The following is a 13,023-nucleotide window of genomic DNA, read 5'->3' on the forward strand; positions in this document are numbered from 1 at the left end:
AGGTCTATCAGAGGTAGCTACTGTGCCTTAAACTTCTAATAAGGGTCCTAATTAACTCAGATGGTTTCCTTTGTACCCTCCCATCAAGGTAGTGTCCACACATCGGAAAGAATTTGTTACAGTTGTCGCTGTTGGTGACACCACTAATAATATGACCAACGTGTACTCATCACAGATATGACTCTGTGCCCAGGGGTAGGCTGAGTCCTTAGAGAGCCTCACCTGGTTAACCCTTGTTATGGCAATAATCCTTATTAATTCAAGAGATGGGTAATATTCCCCCCATATTATAGGTGTTGTAACTAACGTTCAAAGAGGTTAAGTAAATCCGTCAGGGTCATGACCCCAGCAGTTTTTAGAGCTGGTCCAAACCCAAGTTCAAAGTTCTTAACCGCCATGCTACTGTGATGATAATGATAAAAGTAATCTGTAGGATGCATTCTCTCCCGACAGGCTCTATCCTGTGCATCACGTAATTCTATCCCGTAACACTGAAAAGAAGAAAACAGGGCAAATTATGAAGGAAAACGTGACCCTGGACATCCAGGAGTCAGAAATAATTGTCAGATTCCTTAAGTATCAGGATGACCGTGGCAAGGTGGCCACCATTACTGCGGAGGCTATTTGAAGAATTGTGGAAGCGAGACCAGCGGTTCTCTTTTATGATGTTTAATTCAGTGGGTGAAAGAACCTCAGTTCGTGACGTTGCTCTGGCCCCAGCTTGCACGGAGCTGGCGGAAGAGGGAACAGATACCTCTCACCCTTCCCAAGGCACCGTCTCTTCTATTCATCTATTGAGGTTGGCACAGCCCTGCTTCTGAGCTCGGCTCTCTGCTGACATGGAAATCCTCTCCAGTCCCTGTGAAATAGTTCCAAGCAAAAGTATTTCCTTCAACAATATTTATCTTTCTCTAATCCCAGCAATACTCTTTTCTATACGCCATGCCTCCTAGGCATGGCATAAAATGTTTAGAAGCTTAATAAACCATCATTTTTTCCTGTATATTCCGGTTACATTATCAGAGGTCCTTGGTGATAAATGCTTTCCTGGTATTTATCCCGGCACTTTTGTGACCATCCTTTGTAAAGCTTTCTTTGTATTCTGTTACCTTCAGCTGTGCTTCTCTGTCACTTGATTGAATATATTGCATTCGTTTGGGGCCTATTGTTGAATGACGAAGGAATTGATCCTTTAGCAATTACCTACTTATTGGGGCCAAGCAAGGTCAAGGATATTGCTGGAAATGTTTTAATGCTGGTAAAATCGAACCAATAAGAATTCCTTGTCTGTCATTTTCCCTTAGATATTAAATGATGAAATTAAATAAAATATGATTGTGCCATTTTGGGTGATTGACAATATCTTCCTCTGATTTCTCATTACTTCCTTATTGTTTCGTCAGGTTTTCCTTTGTTTAATTGGCGTTGCCGGCTTTCGCTGCTTGGTTGTAAGGTCTCTCTTGCTAGGATTTCCCTTCCTTCTCCTCCACAGATCCATCGTGCAGCCAGGGGAGGCTGGCGTGACTCACCTTTCACATTTCCCACTTTCCCTGCTGATGGGGATTTGTTGACATTTTCTGCAAACCCTGTTGCTATTATGAATTGAAAACTAGATTTCAAGCTCCAGCACGCTCAGAGTTAAGCTGCCTTGAAAAGGTGGAAAAGAAATAAATGGGAAAAACGTAAAGATTTAGATCAAGAGTCCATTTGTAACAATAAAGCAATCGCATCGCCCAAAACACAGCCCTCAAAAGCATCCTCTACTGCCGTTATACCAGGGGGGTTTTTCCCTTTCAGAACTTTCTAAAGCTAGACTCCTTTCACTTCTTAAGCTACTGATTGTGAGCTCAGCTAATAAACAGATCACTTTTATTATCATGATCATTATTGTAATTCATATATAGTTAGTTATACAGGAAAGAAAAGCCTTGTAGATAGGGAAACATTCCTTGTAAACTTTAAACACCCTTTAAAGGGTGTTTAAAGGGTGTTTAAAGGCATTTTTGCGGTTTTGAAACAGAAGTGAAACCAGTTACTTAGAATCCCTTTGTGTGTATCTGCCGATATCCAAGTGTCACAATTTTGGAGAATCCGACGCTCTTTAAAGTATTACCTAAATTGTAGTCTGTTAGATTCTAAGTTGACAATTCTTAAGTCTCCATTCAAAGAGATCTAACCCTATGTGATCCATACAAACACATACCGTGTAAACACCAAAGTGAAGGCCAAGGCTAAATAAAGGACATTTATCTTTATACACGGGTGGGGATGTAGGTAAACTGTGTGATTCTACATCCATGTAAAGTCATACACACACACACACACACACACACACACACACACCCTGATGCCCCTCGTGATTGGTTTAGCCTGTGTCCTGACACTGGGTTTCAGATTTTCAGACCCGTCCAAACGTTTGATTTTTGTAATTATTGTTGGGATTTTTTTTTTTATCTTGCTCTACATGGAAAATAAAATTGTGATTGAGAGAGTTGGGTCCCAGTGGTCCTGTCTGCGCTCTGCAAATGGTTCCATGTCACTCCCTGCATCACAATATAGGAGCCACTGAGCTTGGCTGCAGCTAATCCTCTGAGCCCGTTAATAAGCTTAGGAGCACGTTCACTGAAGGCTGACGGGCTGGGCACAAACAGGGAGAAAATATCTACTGGGGGAAGCTGAATTGGTTTTAATCATCTGCTAATCACCAGTAATGAGACCTACTCTGGGGAAGAAAAGAAAAACAGATAGTCGAAGGGAGGTTTTGTTCTTCACAGCAGAGTAACAGGGAATGAGAGGGCAGCTGTTATTAGGAAAGAAAAGATAGAAAGAAAGAAGGGATTTGGCCAGAGCAGATGAAGCGTCCTCTGCAGCGCTCCGTTTTGTTAGCTGAGTGTTTCTTTCATTCAGTCTCTGAAACTTCAGATCTTGCAGGCTCCCTGACAGCCCACCTCGAAGATATTGCTTCTGGAAGAAAGGAGCCTCCCCCTGGCATCCTCCCCGCCACCACCCTCTGCGTTTGCTGCACAGCACTTTACAGGATATCTTAGCTGGAGGAGAGAAGGAAAGGCAATGGCAGTTCTGGATTGGCACCAAAAGAAAACTGGGTGTGTACAGGGGAGGGGGTGTGTGAGAAGGCTGGGTGAGGGCAGAGAGACCCCTGGTCATGAGGGCGAGGCCTGACAAGGAATCCAAAAAGGAAGAATCAGTTGTAAAAGGTCAGTCCTAGTCGAATTGGGTAGATGGTCTTTTTAAGTCCTAGGCACTGTGTTTCAGGAAATTCAAGTGCGGTTATGACTTGTATGCCATTTTGGATGCTGTCATTCAGGGACCCTTTCCTCAAAAGTTCAAACTCTTGCCATTGCTAATAATACAACCATAGTTAAAGCAGAGGATTAGGAATGCTGTCATCCACTGGACCAATGTTCTCCATGACAAGTTAATAATATACTCACTTGAATCATATTTCTGGAATAATTAACATAATGACTGAACTATGACAATAGTTTCCCGGTCCACAATGACTCTTCTTCTTCAAACACTCCTGTAAGCTGTGCCAGGGTGAAAACCCCAAAGCACAGAATCTGTGCTTTGTCCCCCTACCCTCTGTCCCCAGCTCAAAAATTTCCATCAGCTTCATATTGAAATCTAAACCCTGTCCCTGCATTCAAGTTTCATCATATTCTGGCCCTGTTCTCTTCTTCCTGTCCCATGGTCTACGCCTCTGCCCACATGGGCACTACGTCTGCCAAAGCCAGGGCTTACTGTTTCCGTATAGCCTGGCCTGACTGTTGCTTTTGATTTTTACCAATGTTTAATAGTTCGCAAGGAAGAGCCTTCCCCCAGACTAGACCGTCTACCCCTTCTCTCTGAGCTGTCATGACAATTTGCTTTCAAGCATCCTGCAGCACTAATCTTGTTCTCCAGAATCACAGCGATTTCTGTACAAGTCTCTTCTACTCCAGGGCAGTGCCATTTTTCTTTGCATCCTTCACACCATCTAAAACTAGCCAGTATATAGGAAATTCTCCATTTCTTGAAATATACTGAATATTAAGACCTCTAGCAGAAGAAATCAAGTTAAGATTCTAGCGTTTTGTAAATATATATTTAAATGGTTAGTTGGGACTCTGGGTATAAGAAACAAGACCGACTTGAATGTTCATATTTATTTTTATTTGTTAGTCAATTTATATTCATTATTCCAGCTAGAGGCAATGAGTTGAGACTGGGAACAGCAGAGTAAAACTATAAAGTATATTTTAGAGAAAAACAGAAAAAGCAAAGCTGGTGGAAAACATTTACTGAACATCTGAGTCATCATTTCATAAAACTCTTCACACAGTACCCACAAGTGCTGAGGCTTTGAGAGCTAAGGGCATGCAGTCTCTGCCTTAGGGGAGATTGCAGTCTTAGAAGGAAAGGAAACCATGTAAACAAAATGGTAGCCATCAGTGCTATCACACGGCACGAGCCTGCAAACACCCTGGCAGTCCTGAGGGAGCTTCCTTCGGGAGAGCTTCAGAGAAGAGGTGACCTGGGAGTCGCAGTCTTGAACCCTAAGAGATTTCCAGGAGAAGAAAGCTAGGACTTCCAAAAAGAGGAAAGGTAGAGGCATCAGGAAATCACAGATGTCACTGTGCTTGTGAGAGGGATGCTGAATCATCTGGTGTGGGTAGAGGGGATTTGTAAGGTCATCATCAGAGTTCAAAGAGGTAGACACTGGGCACAATATTAAGTTCTATCTCTGAGCCTCGTGATGAGCAAATCCAGGGGGGAAGACATAAAAGCCAGCATGACTTCTCTTCTGATCGCTGCCCATCTTAGCTACTCTGGAGTCTGTGTTCTAAGGACAGAGAGTCCTCCCATCCAAGGACCAGCCCACAGTCCCTTTAAAGTGTGCAGCAGAGACCTGAGCACTTAGGGAGCACTCAGGGTTTATGTGCTTATCACCAACATCGTCATTGTCATCATTTATTTCCAATACTCAGAAAAGTTGAAAAGGAAAGTAGCTAAATTCCTTTATTTTAAAGGAGTGGATTGTGGTCCAGTCAGAGGAAGGGACTTACCAAAGATCAATAATTAATGGTAGTGACACCTTTTATTAGCATAAGACATTTCAAAAGGCTTTGACTTCCATTGTCTCAGACATGGACCACGTGAAGTAGGGTGGACAGCTACCATTACCCGCAACCTGCAGATGATGTGCTGGGTACCCGGTGCTAATCAGAGGCCAAGGTAGAATTTGAACTCAGGTCCTGCCCCAGTGACCACATCTCCATCAGTCAATACATCTGCATTCTTTCAGCAATTGAAAGGTGAGACCTATCCAAGCCCAGTATTTACGGCGTATCAATTTAAGTTATTAAGGAGAGTTAGGTTACTGATAAAATTAAGCATTTAAAATGCTGGTTAGGGACTTCCCTGGTGGTCCAGTGGTTAAGACTCCACGCTTCCACTGCAGGGGGCACAGGTTCGATCCCTGGTCAGGGAACTAAGATCCTGCATGCCATAGGGCATGGCTAAAAATTAAAAATAAATAAATAAATAAAATGCTGGTTACATGGGTGGGCAACATTCTACTGTTGTGAAACAATGGATTGGCCAGAATACTCATTCTGGGGCTCAATTTATGTTTAGTGGCCATACAGAATGCTAGGGCAAGACAAGACCTACAAGCTCATATGGTATCTCCTAGTTTAAACACACTGCAGATTTGGGAACTGAATTCAGAGACACGAAGTAACTTCCCCAAAGTCACACAGCAAGAATATGGAAGATTCTTCCTGCTTACACTGCACCTCCTTGCCTGCCTAGGAAGATACAAAGCAGAACAGAGAATGCCAAGTGCAAAAAGAGCTGCCCCATCTACAAGAGCAATTAAGGAGATGCAGAAAGAAGCACAACCCCCTTCTTGAAGGAAACCAGGGAATGCCCAGAGCACCTTTGAAACCCAGTAGGACCCTGTGGGGCTCCTGGGCACAAAAGTCTTTCTGTGTCCCCCATTTCTTGATTACAGGAAATGGGCTTCATTCAGCCTCCATAACCTTCCCTGAGTTCCAACAGGCAGGTTCAAACAGTTGCTAATTAGGGAAGGGAGGGGATGCAGAGACCAGGGAGGAACAGTCAAGAGAAACAATAGCGCAGCCTTGGAACAGGCTCCTGGTTCCTCCTCGAGGGATACACATAACAATATGTTTGAGCTCTTCTGCAGATACTGAAACCCCATCCAGGTGGGAGAAGTTAACTGTCTGCTGCCCACAAGCACGGAGACCCCAGACCAGTTGGAACCAGGAGGTTGATGATGCTGACTCCTGATTACCTCACCCAACCAATCAGAAGAGTGTCCATGAGCTGACCACGCCCTCTTTGAACCATTACTGTAAAACTCCTCACAACCCGCTCCAAGTTGGGACACACAGTCTTGAGGGCATTAGCCCACTGTGACCCCCTTTGCCAGGCAAAGCAATAGAGCTCTTCTACTTCACCCAAAACTCTGTCTCCGAGATTTAATTCAGTGTTGGGGTCCAGAGGCCAGATTCGGCATCAACTTTCAATCCTAACTGAAAGAAACTGCCTAGAAAAACACTTCTAGGATTTAGAAGCCAAGGCTCTTGATTTTGCTTTTATATCAACCCGTTTCCTGTGTGTGGCCCTTAATCAGCCCAAGACTCAGTTTCCACTTCTATAAGATGACAATGAAAATAACACCTGCCCTGTCTACTTGTACTGGGTTGTTGTAACCCTGTAAAGAACATTCTAAAGGTAAACCTGAGGAAGGAGCAGGGGATGGAGAAGCTGAGGTGATACCTGAGCCAAGGGCCTCAATGGTATTAGAGGGGAGAGGTTGAGAAGAGATGGTAGACCCCTGCCCATGGCAGAAAGACCTATGCAAATGCCCTTGAGTGAGATGGGAGAGACAGTGCCTGGAGAGAGCTGTGAGCAGGACCTCAGCCAGAGGGTGAGCTTGGGGCAGAAGGGCTGGACCTGTTGCCAAAGGCTGGGCTTCTACCCTGAAAGCTGTGAGGTGTCTCTGGGAAGTTTAAGATGGGGAAACTCACGTTAGCTTCAGGTCTTTAGAAAGATTGCTCAGGCAACAACGTCAATGTTGAATTTGAGGAGACAGTAAAGGCAAGGCCTGATGGAGAAATCTCCTGAGGAATGTCTATAGAAATGGAGGGAAATTGGCAAAGTTGAGTGCAATTGAGGAGTCTGAATCTTCAGGACATGACAAGTAGTGGAAGGGAATGACTCCCAGTTGGCTGGATAATGGTGCTTCTACTGAATTGCAATATCAGAATAATGAGTTGGATGCAATGTGGAATTAAATTTTGGATGTCCTGGTGAGGACGTTTAGCCCACTGTTGAAAGGAATGGACTTTGAGGTCAAGACGACATAGGTTTTAATGTTGGCTTCAGCACTTTCCACACATGTATGAAATAATGATGTAAAGCCTGGAAGATAAAGAGTACCACATAATTCAGGGGCAGGATGATGGTGGTGGTGGTGGTGGTCATTGATAGCACAGCTATCCAGGTAAGCACTCCAGAAGGAAAGAGTGTTGAGTAGAGTAGGTCACAGTACACTTAGAACAGGGATAGTGGTGAAATATGCAAAAGAGAAAATAAATCACCCATGGGTCATGTATATAGAGGAGAAGGTTGGGGAAGACACAGTGGAAGAGAAGTTTGCCTTGAGAAACATGGCAGTGGTATAAGACAAGAAATGGTTATTGAGTGAAAGTTGATGCATGGCAGTTTTCCAACTCAAGTGTACCCTTCATGAGAGCAAAGACTGTGTCAGGACTGTCTTTGTATGGTTATTACCGCACAATGCCTGAATTGGTGCAGGTGCTAAATGAAAACTTACTGAGTACAAATAACTCAATTTCGTTTCTTTTTATGGCTGAGTAATATTCCATTGTATATATGTGCCACATCTTTTTTATCCATTCATCTGTTGATGGACACTTAGGTTGCTTCCATGTCCTGGCTATTGTAAATAGAGCTGCAATGAACATTGTGGTACATGACTTTTTTTGAATTATGGTTTTCTCAGGGTAAGTCAGAAAGAGAAAAACAAATACCGTATGTTAACACATATATATGGAATCTAAACAAAAAAAAAAATGGTCATGAAGAGCCTAGGGGCAAGACAGGAATAAAGACACAGACCTACTGAAGAATGGATTTGAGGATACGGGGAGGGGGAAGGGTAAGCTGGGACAAAGTGAGGAGTGGCATGGACATATATACACTACCAAACGTAAAATAGATAGCTAGTGGGAAGCAGCCGCATAGCACAGGGAGATCAGCTCAGTGCTTTGTGACCACTTAGAGGGTGGGAGGGAGGGAGAGGCAAGAGGGAAGAGATATGGAGACATATGTATAACTGATTCACTTTGTTATAAAGCAGAAACTAACACACCATTGTAAAGCAATTATACTCCAATAAAGATGTTTAAAAAAAAAAAACCTTACTGAGTAAATGGACTTAAATACCATATCATGCTTATTATAGGCTCCCTTAACGGCCTCCAATGTTCTGGTCTCAGTATTTCTGTATCCAGAAAACAGAATTCTCAGTTCAGTGGTTCTCAAGACTTTTCATTATACGTTTGGCCCTAGGATTCGTGGGACCCTTCACAGCACCAAATGTGGTTATGTGTGTTTGTGTGTAACAGGTGTGTGAGTGTATGGGTGTTATTTGGTGTGTTTGGTGAGTGAGAATGATATATATGTGTGTGTGTGTGTGTGTGTGTGTGTGTGTGTGTGTGTGTGTGGAATTATTTCCATACTTTTGAGGAAGGGAGGAATAAAATAATGGCAATGCTTTAATTGACTAATGACTAATTTGCTTTACATATTAAACATAGTCCAACACAAAAAAGAGGTATTTGGGATAATGATGTCATATGTGGAGTATGTAAAATAAAAAAAATAGGACCTTCAAGAAAATCTAAAGGTTCACCAAGAAACCAGTAATAATAATATTTCAAGGGGGTGTGGAGGAGATGTATGTAATAGGTACGGACCCTGCTACTGCCATTGTCCTTGGAACTCAGATGTTCTTTGGGGTCCTTTTCCAAATACCTCCACTATCCCTGCTCAGGTAATAGAAATCCCACATTAAGAAATTTTGAATCTTAAGATTCTCCTACAGAGAAACTTTATGACTGCTACCTTGCTGGACTTAACACAGAATCATAGATTTGTGGCTTATAAAATTGTGAGCAGATCATTCTGTCTGTTCCCTGACTTCTAAGATACCTGTATATTCTCTAGTTTGCCTTTACAGGAGGGCTAGGTGGCATAAAACAGAAGACAGATTTTAAGGTCAAATATATAAAATTCCAGAAAAGTGACTGTATACACTTAGGTAAGTTGTTTATCCTCTCTGAGTTTCCTTTCCCTCTTTTATTTAACAAGTGATGAAATGTTAACATCTAACCTCTTTTTCCTGGCTTATTAAAACATCTCACACAATGTTTACAATGAAGAATGTATTCATTAATTTCCCTTTATCCTTCCTATCTAGTCTAGGTATAATAATAAACTGAATAGGTTGGTTGCTGATGTGTGAACTCAAAAGATCTATGCAATTCAGTTACTAGAAATAGTTACTTATGTGGTTCTGTAGCCTTTAGTCAGAAAAAGATTGGGTTATGCTGCAGTAACAAAATAACCCTGAAATCAATGATATACCACTGCAACAGTTTATTTCCTGCTCATAGTACATATATCTAATTGTGTCAGCTCTATCCAGTTGCTCACAAATTCAGAAGGTCAAGGATGGCTCACCTGGTAGCTGGACCATCTGAATTCCAGACCCTACATTCTCCTCAGCAAGAGAGAAGGCTGGAAGGTCACACACCAGCTCTTAAATGCTTTGACTCAAGAATGACAAATGTCATCTGCACTCAGCCGGTCACACAGACCCTTCTTACTACAGGGAGACTTGAAAAATTGGGAAGTCCAGGGATATTTGGATGAGCCGTAAACGTCTCTGCCAAAATTACAGAACGACATATGGCATTCAGCGGGCACTGCATTCACCATGCATTGGAACCTCCAATTAGGACATTTTATGTATTTCCCATCCCACCCATGACCTTTTAAACTATAACCTTATTTCCTGCTCAGCTCCCAGGAAAAGGAGATTACTGGAACATGCTCCAACGAGCTTGCTCACTTTGCTGGGCTTAGAATAAAAATAGTGAGCTGCTTCTGAGGCTCTGTCCAGCTCTAATCTTTGGGGCCACCCAGGAAGAGTGCCACCCACAGTGACCAGTGGACTGCACGCCCTTTGGTTCTTCTTGGTCCCTCACTCCCTCCTGTCTTTCCCTGTTTCCCCACTAGTGTGTCTGCCTCTGCATTTTATCTTTCTGTCTGTCAGGCCAATTAGCATAGTTTGACAGATTAAAAGGCTAAGGTCAAACCAACAAACCCCTAAAGAAATACTGCTAATTATTGTCACATGTTTTTAAAACTACTTTGCTCTTCAAAGAATTTAACAAGGAATAAAATTCAACTTTGTCTCCCAAGGGTTGGTTTAATATTATATTAAAAAAAAATGAATCCCATAGCTTTCTGTGTTCTGTGTTGGAGGAGAGCAACGAACTCATCCCTGGGTCAGTGATGGTCACTGGCACTTCCCATGAGTCTCTTTCTAAACTGATACACAAAACGGCAAGCAGAGTCTTACGACACTGCCATAAAACAGTTCAGGGAGATGAGACTGGCTTCGTGTCCACATATAATGCCTGAAGTTAACATCAAAGCAGGAAGGGTAGCCAACAACCCGGAGAGACAGCGTAGCATAATGGTTAGGCTCTGGTGCTGCTGCCCTGCCCAGGTTTGAATCCTAGTCTCATCCTCTGTGAGCTGTGAACACTGGCCTCATTTATTCCCTCCACGCCTCAGTTTCCTGATCTGTAAAATGGGGGCTTGCAACTACAATATCCATCTCATCAGGTTGTCGTGAGAATCAAGATGAATTTGAAGAGTGTCTGGAACTATAGAATCGTTCACTGTCAGTACTTCCTTGACTTGGTAAGCCCCACTTTCTCATTACCACAGAGCAGCTGACTTCTTTGATGCTCAGCAGGAAAATCTGAGTATTTTTTATTTCCTAAAGGATTAGTCATCTGACTGACAGGTGTGCAAGCTAACATGCCAACTGCACCTGCTGCAGGTAAACCGTGCCACGGTCAGCAACACATTCAAGGTCATGGCCGGTCCTGCTCAGCCCTGCCAAGAGCAGTGCCTGGGAGGATGGGGTCTGGAATGGAGATGTTCAGTCTCTAGTCACCCATCAGATATTTAAAAAGCCGATTTAGAAAATGATAATTGAGTCCTGTTGATGGTGGTGCTCCTCCAACGTCTGTGCCTTGTTGGTGATGAGCTTTGGCTCACTCCCAAGTAGGTTATGTCAGGGGGCTGGGGGCTGGGGTTGGGGGGAGTCCAGAGGAAGCTGGGGGCGGGTGGAGAGGAAAGAGGAAGGAGTGAAAGCACTAAACTCAAAAGCTCATTATTCAGCCTCCTTTGAAAGACAAGAACAGGATAGCCTCCGAGTAAGAGGCATCTAAGAGCTCAAGAAAGTCTCCAGCGAAGTTGTTCACTACAGGTGAAAGGCCAAATTACCAGATCAAGTGGCTACATTATCAAAAATTAGTCTATTGATTTCAGGGAGGTGTATTTTCCCTGAGATGATTGCCGGCATCTAAAACCTCCTTTCCTGCTGATTTGGAGCACGAAGCACCATCTCCGAGTTTCAAGTTGTTCAAGATGCTTACGAGTCTGTGGGTAAGCGCAGGTCGGCCTGCTGTGAGAGCCTAGTTAGGTCTGGCTCAGAAAGGCAGGCAGGCCGCCCTGGCTCCCAGGGCCAGGGTCTTTGTCACTGTTAAGAAATGTGGTGCAAGGAGCATCATTTGCACAGGGAATGTTCTGTGTTCTGGATTTGGGGGCACGTTTTCTACACTGGATCCTATTTTGGGAAAATGCCACCTTGAACCACTGGGGGCCTCCCAAATTCATTTGGTCGCAGATGGAAAGCAGAAAGACAAAGCATTTAACTTCACACATTATGGACCCACAGGGCAGAGATGCACTAAAGTCAAAGTTGGCGGGAGGGAGGTGGGGAGTGGGGAATAGAGGTGCTTCTAATTTCGTCTAGATTGTCAACCACAGTCTTTATTTTTAAGGAATATTATGAGAAAAAGCATTTTTAATTGACATAATTGTCCTATAACACTGTATTCGTTTTAGGTGTAGCACATAATGATTTGATATTTGTCTATGTTGTGAAATGGTCACCACAGTAAGTTTAGTAGACATCTGGAGAAAAAGAATGGTTACTAGAACAACGGCCCATCTAAGTGAAAACTGGAAAAGAATCTTAGAAGGGCTTCTACATTTTAAGAAAAAAAAATGTTCTCCCTACTAGTCTGAATACAACGCCATTTTAACAGTTCAGCTAGGTTGTTCCCCACGAATGATTTCTTTGGGGTACAGGAATGGGTGGATAACGCCAGTGGATAAAAAGTGTCATGAATTCTGCCTATAGCATCCTTCTTCATAGCATCAGAACTCTTATCCCACTTTCCTGGCCACTGTTCTTGGATTCACAGACAGCGAATGTAAAACCAGGCTGATACAGGGCGTTCTGCAGTTTATGTTTGAATCAAAGCCAAGAGAAAGCATCTTTCCCATGTTGGTGAACTTGCACTTCTCATGGGTCCAGAGAGCGCCACCGTGTCGGTAAATCCAAACACTGAGGCCGCGGTGCCCTTGCCCTTTAAGCCAATGACCACTGCACTTGCTCTCCATGGAGCACCTCCTCCTCCCTGGGACCCCCGGTTGATGCTGAACATATTCAAATCTTCCCCTAAAAAGTTTAGTCGGGGTTGCTCCTTCGGTACTGTTTTAACATTAAATATGCAAATAACCATCATTACACTTCCAACAATTACACATGTTTGCGAGCACCTTGTCAAGTGCTGGCAGCGGAGCAATCATTTGTAAAGA

This window comes from Delphinus delphis, chromosome 12 (assembly GCF_949987515.2).
Source record: "Delphinus delphis chromosome 12, mDelDel1.2, whole genome shotgun sequence".
Classification (NCBI taxonomy): Eukaryota; Metazoa; Chordata; class Mammalia; order Artiodactyla; family Delphinidae; genus Delphinus; species Delphinus delphis.